General features: G+C 37.4%; 1 non-coding gene across 1 annotated transcript; it reads left to right on the forward strand.

Annotated features, from left to right (window-relative positions):
- Positions 1-6,603: 6,603 nt before the first annotated feature.
- Positions 6,604-6,707, forward strand: LOC138391084 (U6 spliceosomal RNA). Its single transcript, XR_011234721.1, has one exon. It is a non-coding gene; the product is annotated as a U6 spliceosomal RNA (small nuclear RNA).
- Positions 6,708-10,876: the final 4,169 nt, after the last annotated feature.

Genomic DNA, 10,876 nt, shown 5'->3' on the forward strand with positions numbered 1-10,876 from the left:
TGACTTGAATCTTTCTTTGTAAGGTAAAACCAAGTCTATATGGGATATGCAGCAAAAAAAAAAACAAAAAAAACAAAAAAAACAAAACCAAGCATTTCAAAAAAAGCTACCTTTTTTCAAAAGACTTCTTCAAAAGGAAACTTTAAATGAACATTTTCCCCAGTTAGCAAAGGTCATTGGTGAGCAGGATGATATTATGTGAATCATTTGAAGAATATGCAGCTATTATAGACCTATTAATTGGAGAACACAATGAAAGATTCACTGACTTTGAGAACCATGACATCACACTCAAATTAGCATTTCAGCCTCACCTAGTGGATATCACCAAGGCACCTAAAGAACTACAGATGGAATTGATTGCACTCTCAGTAGATGACATTTTAAAGTCATTGTTTCATGCTAAGAAATGTCCTATTGAAATACGGGAAAATGCAGTAAAATACTCATGCCTTCGGCAACATGCCTGAAAAATACTTTCTTGCTTTTCAACCACTTATTGCTGCAAATCTGCATTCTCCTTCCTAACCCAAATCAAGATGTCCTTAAGGTCACAAATGACTGATACCCATCTAGAGGATCAGCTGACACCGCAGACCTCCATGCTGCAACCAAATAGTCAAATGCTTTTCAATAAAAAGCAGACAGAACAAAGTCATTAAAAGGTTAGTTAACTTTAAAATTAACATTGTTTTCATTTTTTGAAATTATTAAGTACATAGTAGTTAAATTTTTATGAAATAATGTACGTTTTTAAGTATACCTGATTGAAGTTTCTTGAATGTGGCCTTATTTGACTGCAGCTAAATTAAGGTGGCCTTCCAACATGAAAATGTTCCCCACCTGTGTCCCAGCCCCTCAGTCTATACTCACTGGGACATGCACTGAGTAGGAAGGGAGAGACATGTATTTCAGACTCCCTTACTAGTAAACGCTTGAGTGACTTCTGGTTTACTAGAATAAGACCTCAAGACTGATGACTCAAGACTTCACAGTTCCCTGGTCTATAAAATGGAAATGATGAGGCCAGATCTGGCTAAAAGGCAGACTGGGCTAATTCAGCTCCCACCCCAACCCCCCGTCAGACCTCTGTACCGGAATGCCAGATAAAATATAACCAAGAAAAACACTTACACACATAGCCAAGCTAGAAAGAAAGTGAAATCCTCAAGTACTGAAAGCAAAGAGGAAATTCAGAGCCAAAGCAGTACACTCCAAATACGCCCATGGAGAAGGACCACAAGGACACTGTACCTAGTTATGGGCTCAAGGGACTGGGATATGGAAACTCAAGGCCATCACAGGGACAGGAGAAGGGAGTTTGTGGTCAGCCAAAATAGGAAAATGAAACCAAGACCTGAAAAATCTGGGAAACTTGAAGAGTTTCCATGTCTATGAAGAGAGCACTAGAAGTCCCCCAATTCACTCTCATACCTCTGATCTAGAGAAGCCATTAGAAAGCTCAGTCTCAAACTCTGGCTATCAAGGAAAGAGAGTCATCTGGATATTAAAACCTGAAAAAATAAAACCTTTGAGCTTGTAAGACCCATGGCACAGTGCACCAGTTAGGATACATGGCTGCAAGCATCAAAAATGTCAATTCAAATGGGCTTTAAAATTAGGGAAGGTATTATCTCTAATAACTAGAAATCTAGAAAAAGGGCAGGTTGTAGACAGCTATGATCAGCATCTCAGTAGTGTCAAGTTGCTTTCATTTTTGTTCAAATCTTTTATAACCTTACTAATATTTTTATGCTTGAATTGTTTATTTCTTTCTGTAATTATGACAATTTTTGCTTTATCTAGCTTGAGCCTATTCTGTTAGATGCATACAGGTTCTAAATATTAAATTTTCTTGTAAATTATTCCTTGTATTATTTTATAATAATATTCATGATCCCCAGTGATGCCTTTTTGTTTTAATTTCTATTTTGTTAGATCATAATATTGCTATGCCAGCTTTAATTTGGTTATTGTGTTCAAAGTGTGCCTTTTTTTATTCCTTTGCTTTTAAACGTTTGGTGTCATTATATTTAAGGTGTTTATCTTGTAAAGAGTTTATATCTCCATCTTTCAACAAATGGGTTTAATCCTTTTATATTAGTATGACTACTGTTATATTTAGCCTGCTTCTGCCGTCTTATTTTACATTTTCTGAGTTTCATGGGATTTTTGTTCTCTTTTGATTGGCTTCCTTTTTCTACTTGCAATTTCTCCTTGTGTTTGCTTAAGAATGAAAGTTACACAACTCATGTTATAAGGTTAGTGTAAGACTAATACAACCTTATCACCTAGACTCAACATAGAGAATGCATGAAAGAAAAATCATAGATGTAGATGCACAAAAATTCTAAATAAAATATAGCAAAGTGAATCAAGGAATGCATAAAGAAAATATATGTTATGATCAAGTAGAATTTATCTGGGACATAAGGATGGTTTAACATTTAGAAAATCTAATTACACAATTCATCATATTAACAGATTCAAGGAGAATGTCAGCTATGGTGTGGATGTGTCTCCCAAAGTTCTGGTGTTGGAAACTTAATTCCCAATGCGACAGATTGGGAGGTAGGGTCTAACAAGAGGTGATTAGGTCATGAGGGCTCTGCCTTCATGCGTGGATTATTGTTGTTATAGCAGGAGTGGGTTTGTTACTGAAAGAGTGAGCTTGTTCTAAAGGGGAGTTTGGCTGCCTCTGGTTCTCTTGCTCTCTTGCTCTCACGCTCTCTTGTCTTTCCACTTTCAGCCAAGGGATGACACAGCATGAAGTTCCTCTCCAGAAGCCAGGGGCATGTTCTTGGACTGCCCAGCCTCCAGAATCAGGAGCCAAATAAATTTCTGTTCACTGTAAATTACCTAATCTGTGGTAATTCTGTTATAGCAACATGAAACAAACTAAGATAGAAAACAAAATGGACTAAGACAACATCCATAAGATACTTTCAGTAGAAACAGAGAAACATTTGTCAAAATTCACACATTTCTTGATTTTAAAAAAATTTTCAGAAAATTAGAAATAGAAGGAAGCTATATTTTTTTTAACAGGACAGATGATATCTACCAAAAAAATTATAGCAAACATATTGCTAAGTTGTGAGATATTAGAAATACTCCCACTAAAGTCAGGAACAAGGCAAAACACCCTGCTTTTGCCACAAATATTCACTATGTAGTCAAGGTTTTTAACCGTGTGATAAAACTAGAAAAGATAGAAAGAGAAAAAGAGAGGTGCAGAGACAGAGACAGAGAGAAGGATTTGGAAAGTAAGAAACAAAATTGTCATTATTTACTGATGATATGATTATCTATATATAAAGCCCAAAGAACAAGAAAGAATAATAAGAGAATTTAGCAAGGCTTCTAGATATTAAAAAAAATGGAGTATTACTCAGCTATAAGAAATAATGGGGATATAGCACCTCTTATATTTTCCTGGATAGAGCTGGAACCCATTCTACTAAGTGAAGTATCCCAAGAATGGAAAAATAAGCACCACATGTACTCACCATCAAATTGGTTTCACTGATCATCACCTAAGAGCACATTTAGGAATAACATTGATCGAGTGTCGGGCAGATGTGGGGGCGGAGGGGATGGGTTTATACATACATAATGAGTGCAATGCGCACTGTCTAGGGGATGGACACGTTTGAAGCTCTGATTCGGGGGGCAGGGACAAGGGCAATATACATAACCTAAACTTTTGTACCCCCATAATATGCTGAAATAAAAAACAGCAACCATATATTGGCAAGAATTAATTAGAGAAAATAAATTTTTAAAAGTATATGACACTCATGAGTAAAGCCTAAGCAAGATACTTTGTATATAATTATAAAGCCTAACTTGGTGACATAAAAAAAGACTTAAATAAATTGAGCAATATACCATATTAATGGGTGGGAAGATTTAATACCTTAAAGATAACAAATTCTCCCCCAAATTAATCTATACAGACAATGCAGTCCCAATCAAAATCCCAAAAATGTTTTTGGCAAAACTCGATAACTTGATGCCAATATTTATACAGAGGAGCAAAGAATCAAGAATAAACAGGACTGGCCGGGTGCAGTGGCTCACGCCTGTAATCCTAGCACTCTGGAAGGCCAAGGCAGGAGGATCATTTGAGCTCAGGAGTTCGAGACTAGCCTGAGCAAGAGCAAGACCCTGTCTCTACTAAAAAAAAAAAAATAGAAAGAAATTAGCTGGGCAACTAAAAATATATAGAAAAAATTAGCAGGGCATGGTGGCGCATGCCTGTAATCCCAGCTACTTGGGAGGCTGAGGCAGGAGGATTGCTTGAGCCCAGGAGTGTGAGGTTGCTGTGAGCTAGGCTGATGCCATGGCACTGTAGCCCAGGTGACAGAGTGAGACTCAGTCTCAAAAAAAATAAACAAATAGGCCGGGCGCGGTGGCTCACGCCTGTAATCCTAGCACTCTGGGAGGCCGAGGCGGGTGGATCGCTCGAGGTCAGGAGTTCGAGACCAGCCTGAGCAAGAGTGAGACCCCGTCTCTACTAAAAATAGAAAGAAATTATATGGACAACTAAAATATATATATACAAAAAATTAGCCGGGCATGGTGGTGCATGCCTGTAGTCCCAGCTACTCGGGAGGCTGAGGCAGTAGGATCGCTTGAGCCCAGGAGTTTGAGGTTGCTGTGAGCTAGGCTGAAGCCACGGCACTCACTCTAGCCCGGGCAACAGAGTGAGACTCTGTCTCAAAAAAAAAAAAATAAATAAATAAATAAATAAATAAAATAAAAAAATAAACAGGACAGTTTTGAAGAAGAAAAATAATGAAAGAATTTACCACATCATTTGCCTTATTATGACACAAAAATATTAAGACAATGAGACAGGCATGGAGGTTGCCTACCCAAAATCCATTTCTCCTTATTAACCTCTAATAAAATGTCAATTTTGTTTAGTAATATGAACAGTTAAAAAGACTCACCTTCTCACACTCTCTTGCAGTTGTGCGTCCATGTGACTGCAGTCTAACCAAAGAGATACAAGTTAACTCAGTAAAAAAGCTATTATTTCTCTGAAAACTAAAGGCAGCCCTGGGGACATAGGCCTGTTTTCCTTTGCCTATATTTTTCCTCAATAGAATAAAAATGCCGTACCTAGAACTGCAGCAGCCGTCTTGTGACCATGAGACAGAAAAAGGCATGGTACGATTGGTGAGAGAGAAGGAAGGAGCCTGGATTCTTAACCTGCCTACTTCTGTATTGTTTTGTTTTGTTTTGGTTTTTGTCACAGAAGGAAAGTAAGTTCCTATTTTACTAAGCTGGTTTAGTAAACTTACGTGCAACGTGATGCAACCCTAATTGATAAAGACAGAATTGTGTTAGTACACAAATAAAAAGTGGTTTAGGGAACAAAACAGAGGGCCTTCATAGACACCTGCATTTATGGAAGCTACATATGACAGAGAAGACATTACAAACTAATGTGAAAGGATGGGAAATTCATAAATATTAATAGAACAAATGGCTTTCCATATTAAAATTATACCTCACCTAATACACATATTTAAAAATGCATGTAAAGTTTTAGGGCAAAATTTTTTAAATTTTAGAAAAAATATGTATAAATCTTTATGATATCGGGATAAGAAAAGATTTCTTAACTGATACACAAATGCATGGACCATACAAGAAAAAAAACTATGAATTTAACCAAAGTTTAATTTAAAATGTCTGTGCAACACAAGTTATCTGTTAGCAAGAGGCCAGGATGGAGAGTATCAAATGAAGGCATAAGGTGATGGTGAGGACCTTTCTGCAGCAGTAACGTTTAAACTGAGATGGAAAGGACCAGGTGAAGTGCAGGGGAGAGGCTCTTCCATGCAAAAGGAACACCATGTGCAAAGACCCAGAGGTGGGAGAGCTTGACAGTTATACCAACTAAAAAAGGCCAATGTGCCTGGAGATAAAGATAAGGAAGGAGAGTTATGGGCCACAGAGTTGGAGAGACAGGCAAGGGAAAGTGCCTTGGGGACTTGTAAGTCATGATTAGAAGTTTGGACTGACTTTGAGTGTGCAGGAAGCTCTTGAATGGCTGTGAACGAGGACAACTCTGAGCAAATCACTTGTAACAGAGGGCAAATAATGATTGAAGAGGAAAACTGGCAAGGAACTCTGAATTCCTTCCTGCAACAACTAGACGAAAAAAAAGGAGAGCACATTCTCTAAGTCATTAGTGGTGTCACAGAAGAAGGATGACTCCAAGAATGATGCTACCTCCCCCTCACCAAAACAAACAAACAAACAAACAAATGGCTGAAGTGCCTTTTGGGGGCCTGGACTTAGAAAGAGCTAGGGCCATAAGGACTCTCAGGCAGTCAGAAGAGTAAGGTTATCCTAACTTATATCAAGGCTATTGAGGAGATTTTGAAATCTGAAAGAATATCTAAGTGAAAAAGCTGAGCCTGTGACTCTTGCTCTGAGCCCAACCCTTTAGGAGGGTGGAAGTGGTCCTGCCTCAGGGACACTCTTGCCCACTGGCTGAAACAAAACAAACCAAATCCTCTCTGAAGGGACCTTCCCCATGTTAGGTCTGCAAGACTCACAAACTAAGATCAAAAGGTGAGTTCAATGCTTGCTTCGGCAGCACATAGACTAACATTGGAATGATGCAGAGATTAGCATGGCCTCAGCTCAAGGATGACACACAAATTCAGGAAGCTTTCCATATTTTTCTAAGCAAAAATAACAAAGCTGGAGGCATCACATTACCTGACTCCAAAATTTATTAAAAAGCTATAGTAACCAAAACTGGCATAAACCAATACTGGTATAAAAACAGACACATGGACCAATGGAACAGAATAGAGAACCCAGACATAAACATACATTTATGACCAACTCATCTTCAACAAGGTCCCCAAAATTTAAAATGCTGAAAAGATAGTCTTTTCAATAATGATGTAGGGAAAGCCAGATAACTGTATGCAGAAAGATAAAATTAGGCCCTCATCTCTCACCATAAACAAAAATCAAATAAAACTGGATTAAAGATTTGAATCTAAAACGTGAAGGTATGAAACTACTAGAAGAAAACATTGAGGAAATATTCCAGGACATTGGTCTAAGCAAAGATTTCATGTGTAAGACCTCAAAAGCACAGGCAACCAAAGCAAAAATAGACAAATGCAATTACATCAAGCTAAAAATCTTCTGCACAGCAAAGGGAAAAATCAACAAAGTGAATAGACAGAATGGAAGAAAATATTTGCAAACTATCCATCTGACAAGGGATTAATAACCAGAATATATAAAGAACTCAACTCAACAGCAAAAAAAAGAATCTGATTAAAAAGTGGGCAAAAGATCTGAACAGACATTTTTCAAAAGAAGACCCTCAAATGGCCAAGAAATATATGAAAAAATGCTCAACATCACTAATTATCAGAGAAACGCAACTAAAAACCACAATGTGTTGTCATCTCACTCTAGTTAAAATGGCTTGTATCAAAAAGATAGGAAGCCGGCCATGGTGGCTCACGCCTGAAATCCTGGCACTCTGGGAGGCTGAGGCGGGAGGATCACTGGAGGTCTGGAGTTTGAGACCAGCCTGAGCAAGAGTGAGACCCTGCCTCTACTAAAAATAGAAATAAATTAGCCAAACAACTAAAAATAGAAAAAATTAGCTGGGTGTGGTGACACACTCCTGTAGTCCCAGCTACTTGGGAGGCTGAGGCAGAAGGATTACTTGAGCCCAGGAGTTTGAGGTTGCTGTGAGCAAGGCTGATGCCACGGCACTCTAGCCTGGGCAACAGAGTGAGACTCTGTTTCAAAAAAAAAAAAAAGATAGGCAATAGTATATGCTGGCAAGGATGTGGAGAAATGGGAACCCTCATACACTATTGGTAGGAATGTAAATTAGTATATCCACTATGGAAAACAGTTTGGATGTTCTGCAAAAAACTGAAAATAGTCTGTGTACAGTGGTTCACACCTATAATCCTAGCACTTTAGGACACTGAGGTGGGAGGATTGGTTGACGCCAGGAGTTTAAGACCAGCCTGAGCAACATAGCAAGACCCCATCTCTACAAAAAAAAAAAAAAATAGAAAAATTAGCCAGGCATGGTGGCATACACCTGTAGTCCCAGCTATTTGAGAGGCAGAGGGGGGAGGATCTCTTCAACCCAGGAGTTTGAAGTCACAGTGAGCTATGATGATGCCACTGCACTCTAGCACAGGTTAACAGAGCGAGATCTTATCTCAAGGGAAAAAAAAAACTAAAAGTAGGACTTCTACATGATTCAGCAATTCCATTACTGGGTATATATCCAAAAGAAAGGAAATAAATATATCAAAGAGATAGCTGCACTCCTATGTTTATTACAGCACTATTCACAATAGCCAAAACATGGAATAAACCTAAGTGCCCATCAGTAGATGAATGGATAAAGAAAATGTAGCATATATACCCAATGGAATATTATTGTGCCATAAAAAGAATGAAGTCCTGTCATCTGCAACAACATGGATGGACCTGGAGGCAATTATATTAAGTGAAATAAGCAAAGCACAGAAAGACAAATATGCATGTTCTCACTCATATGCAGGAGCGTTAAAAAGTGGATCTCATGAAAGTAGAGACTAGATTGGTTGTTACCAGAGGCTGGGGAAGGGACGGAGGAGAAGGAGGGGGAAAAACAAATATAAATGTATTTTTTACTACTAGTCTGTAAATTTAAAAATTGTAAAAGTGGTAAATTATAGATGTATATTTTACCTCAATCAAAAAAATTTTTTAAAGAGGAGTTCACAATTTAAAAGGCATTATTACTGAAAAAATTAAACATAGAATTACCATATGACCAGCAATTCCACTTCTAGGTATATACCAAAAAGAATTGAAAGCAGGGACTCAGAAAGATATTTGTATGCCAATCTCCATAGTAGCATTCTTCACAATAGCCAAAAGGTGGAAACAACTCAGATGTCTATCAATGAATGAGGGGATGAACAAAATGCAGTATATACACATAATCTAATATTATTAGCTTTAAGAAGGAAGGAAATTCTGACACATGCTACAAAATAGATGAACTTTGAAAATATGTTAAGTGAAATAAGCCAGACATAAAAGGACAAATATTTTACGATTCCACTTATATGAGTTACCTGTAATAGTCAAATTTATAGAGACAGAAAGTGGAATGGTGGTTACCAGAGGCCAGGGGTGGGAGCAAATGGGGAGTTGTTTCATGGGTACGAGTTTCAGTTTGGGATGATGAAAAAGTTCTGGAGGTGGATAGCAGTAATGGTTGCACAACAAAGTGAATGTACTTAACGCCACTGAATTGTACAAATGGTTTAAATGGTAAATTTTATTTTATGTTATATATATTAATATTTTACCACAATAAAAAAGTAGTAAATACACAAGAAGTCACTATGAGTAAAAATCAGCTGAAACATAAAGCAGTAGATTTTGAACATAAGGATCCCTTCTGAGAATATTTGCAGGATATTTTTAACACCTATGTTTAAAGAAATAAAAGATGTGATTACAAAGATAAGCATTCAATAAAAAACTATTAGGAAAGAAGAAGCAGTTTGGGGGGAAATGGAGCAATTAATGAAAAATAGAAAATAAAAAACTTGGACTGATTAAACAGCAGTTTTAGATTCAATTTAGGAGAGAATTAGTGAGGTGGAAGATACATCCAAAGATTTGTCAGACTATAGCACAGCAAAATGAAGAAGAAGCAAATATAAAATAGAAGTTGAGAGCAATTGCAAATAGAATGAGATAGTCTAACATATATGTACTTGGAATCCCAGGAGGAGAAAGCAAAAAGAATGAGGAAGAGGCAGTATCTAAGACGATAGTGATTCCACAGATTTCACAGAGCTAATAGAAAGTGTGTATCCCAAAATCCATACCAAAACATCCCAGACAGGACAGGCAAGATGGCTCATGCCTGTAATCCCAGCACTTTGGGAAGCTGAGGCAGGAAGATTGCTTTAGGGCAGGAGTTTGAGACCAGCCTGGGCCACATAGTGAGATACGATCCCTACAAAAAAATAAAAATTTAGCCAAGTATAGTGGCATGCACCTGCAGTCCCACGTACTCAGGTGGCTGAGGCGAGAGGATCGTTTGAGCCCAGGAGTTCAAGGCTGCAATGAGCTACGATTGCACCACCACACTCCTGGGTGACAAAGTGAGACCCCGTCTCTAAAATAAACAAACAAACAAACAAACAAAAAATCCCAGATATGATAAATAAAAATAAATCCACACCTAGTATAATAGTGAGCTGCTTAACACAAATGACAAAGAAAAGATCTTGAAACCAGCCTGATAGCAATGACAAATTACTTACAAAAGATTGGCTATTAGAATGACAGCTGCCTTTTCCGTGGCAACCACAGAAACTATTAATAGAAAACAGTGGAGTTACAACTTAAATTTATTGAGAGAAAATAACTGAAAATTAAAATTATGTAGCTAGCCCAGACCTCACTCCCATTACAATATAACCGTGTATCAAAACTGCACTTGTACCCCCTAAATATATTGAAATTTTTAAAAAGTCTGTACCTTCAAAATGATCTTATAAGAAAGAGGGTAAAATCATAACATTTACACATAAAAACTGAGGGAGCTTAGTATCAAGAAACTTACCTATAGGAAATACTTTCCTAAAAAGGAGGAAAGATACAGAAGGATGATCTGAAATACAAAAAAAGAATAGAGAGCAAAGAAAATGGGAAACTTGTAAATAAATTCAAACAGACACTGCCTAAATAATATAATAATAGTGTTTTATTTCTGGGATTAAAATGTCGAAACTAAAAACATTAACAATAGCACATAAGTAGTACATAAATTGGAAATAGAGTGACCCTT

Source organism: Eulemur rufifrons, chromosome 8 (genome assembly GCF_041146395.1).
Source record: "Eulemur rufifrons isolate Redbay chromosome 8, OSU_ERuf_1, whole genome shotgun sequence".
NCBI classification, from domain to species: domain Eukaryota; kingdom Metazoa; phylum Chordata; class Mammalia; order Primates; family Lemuridae; genus Eulemur; species Eulemur rufifrons.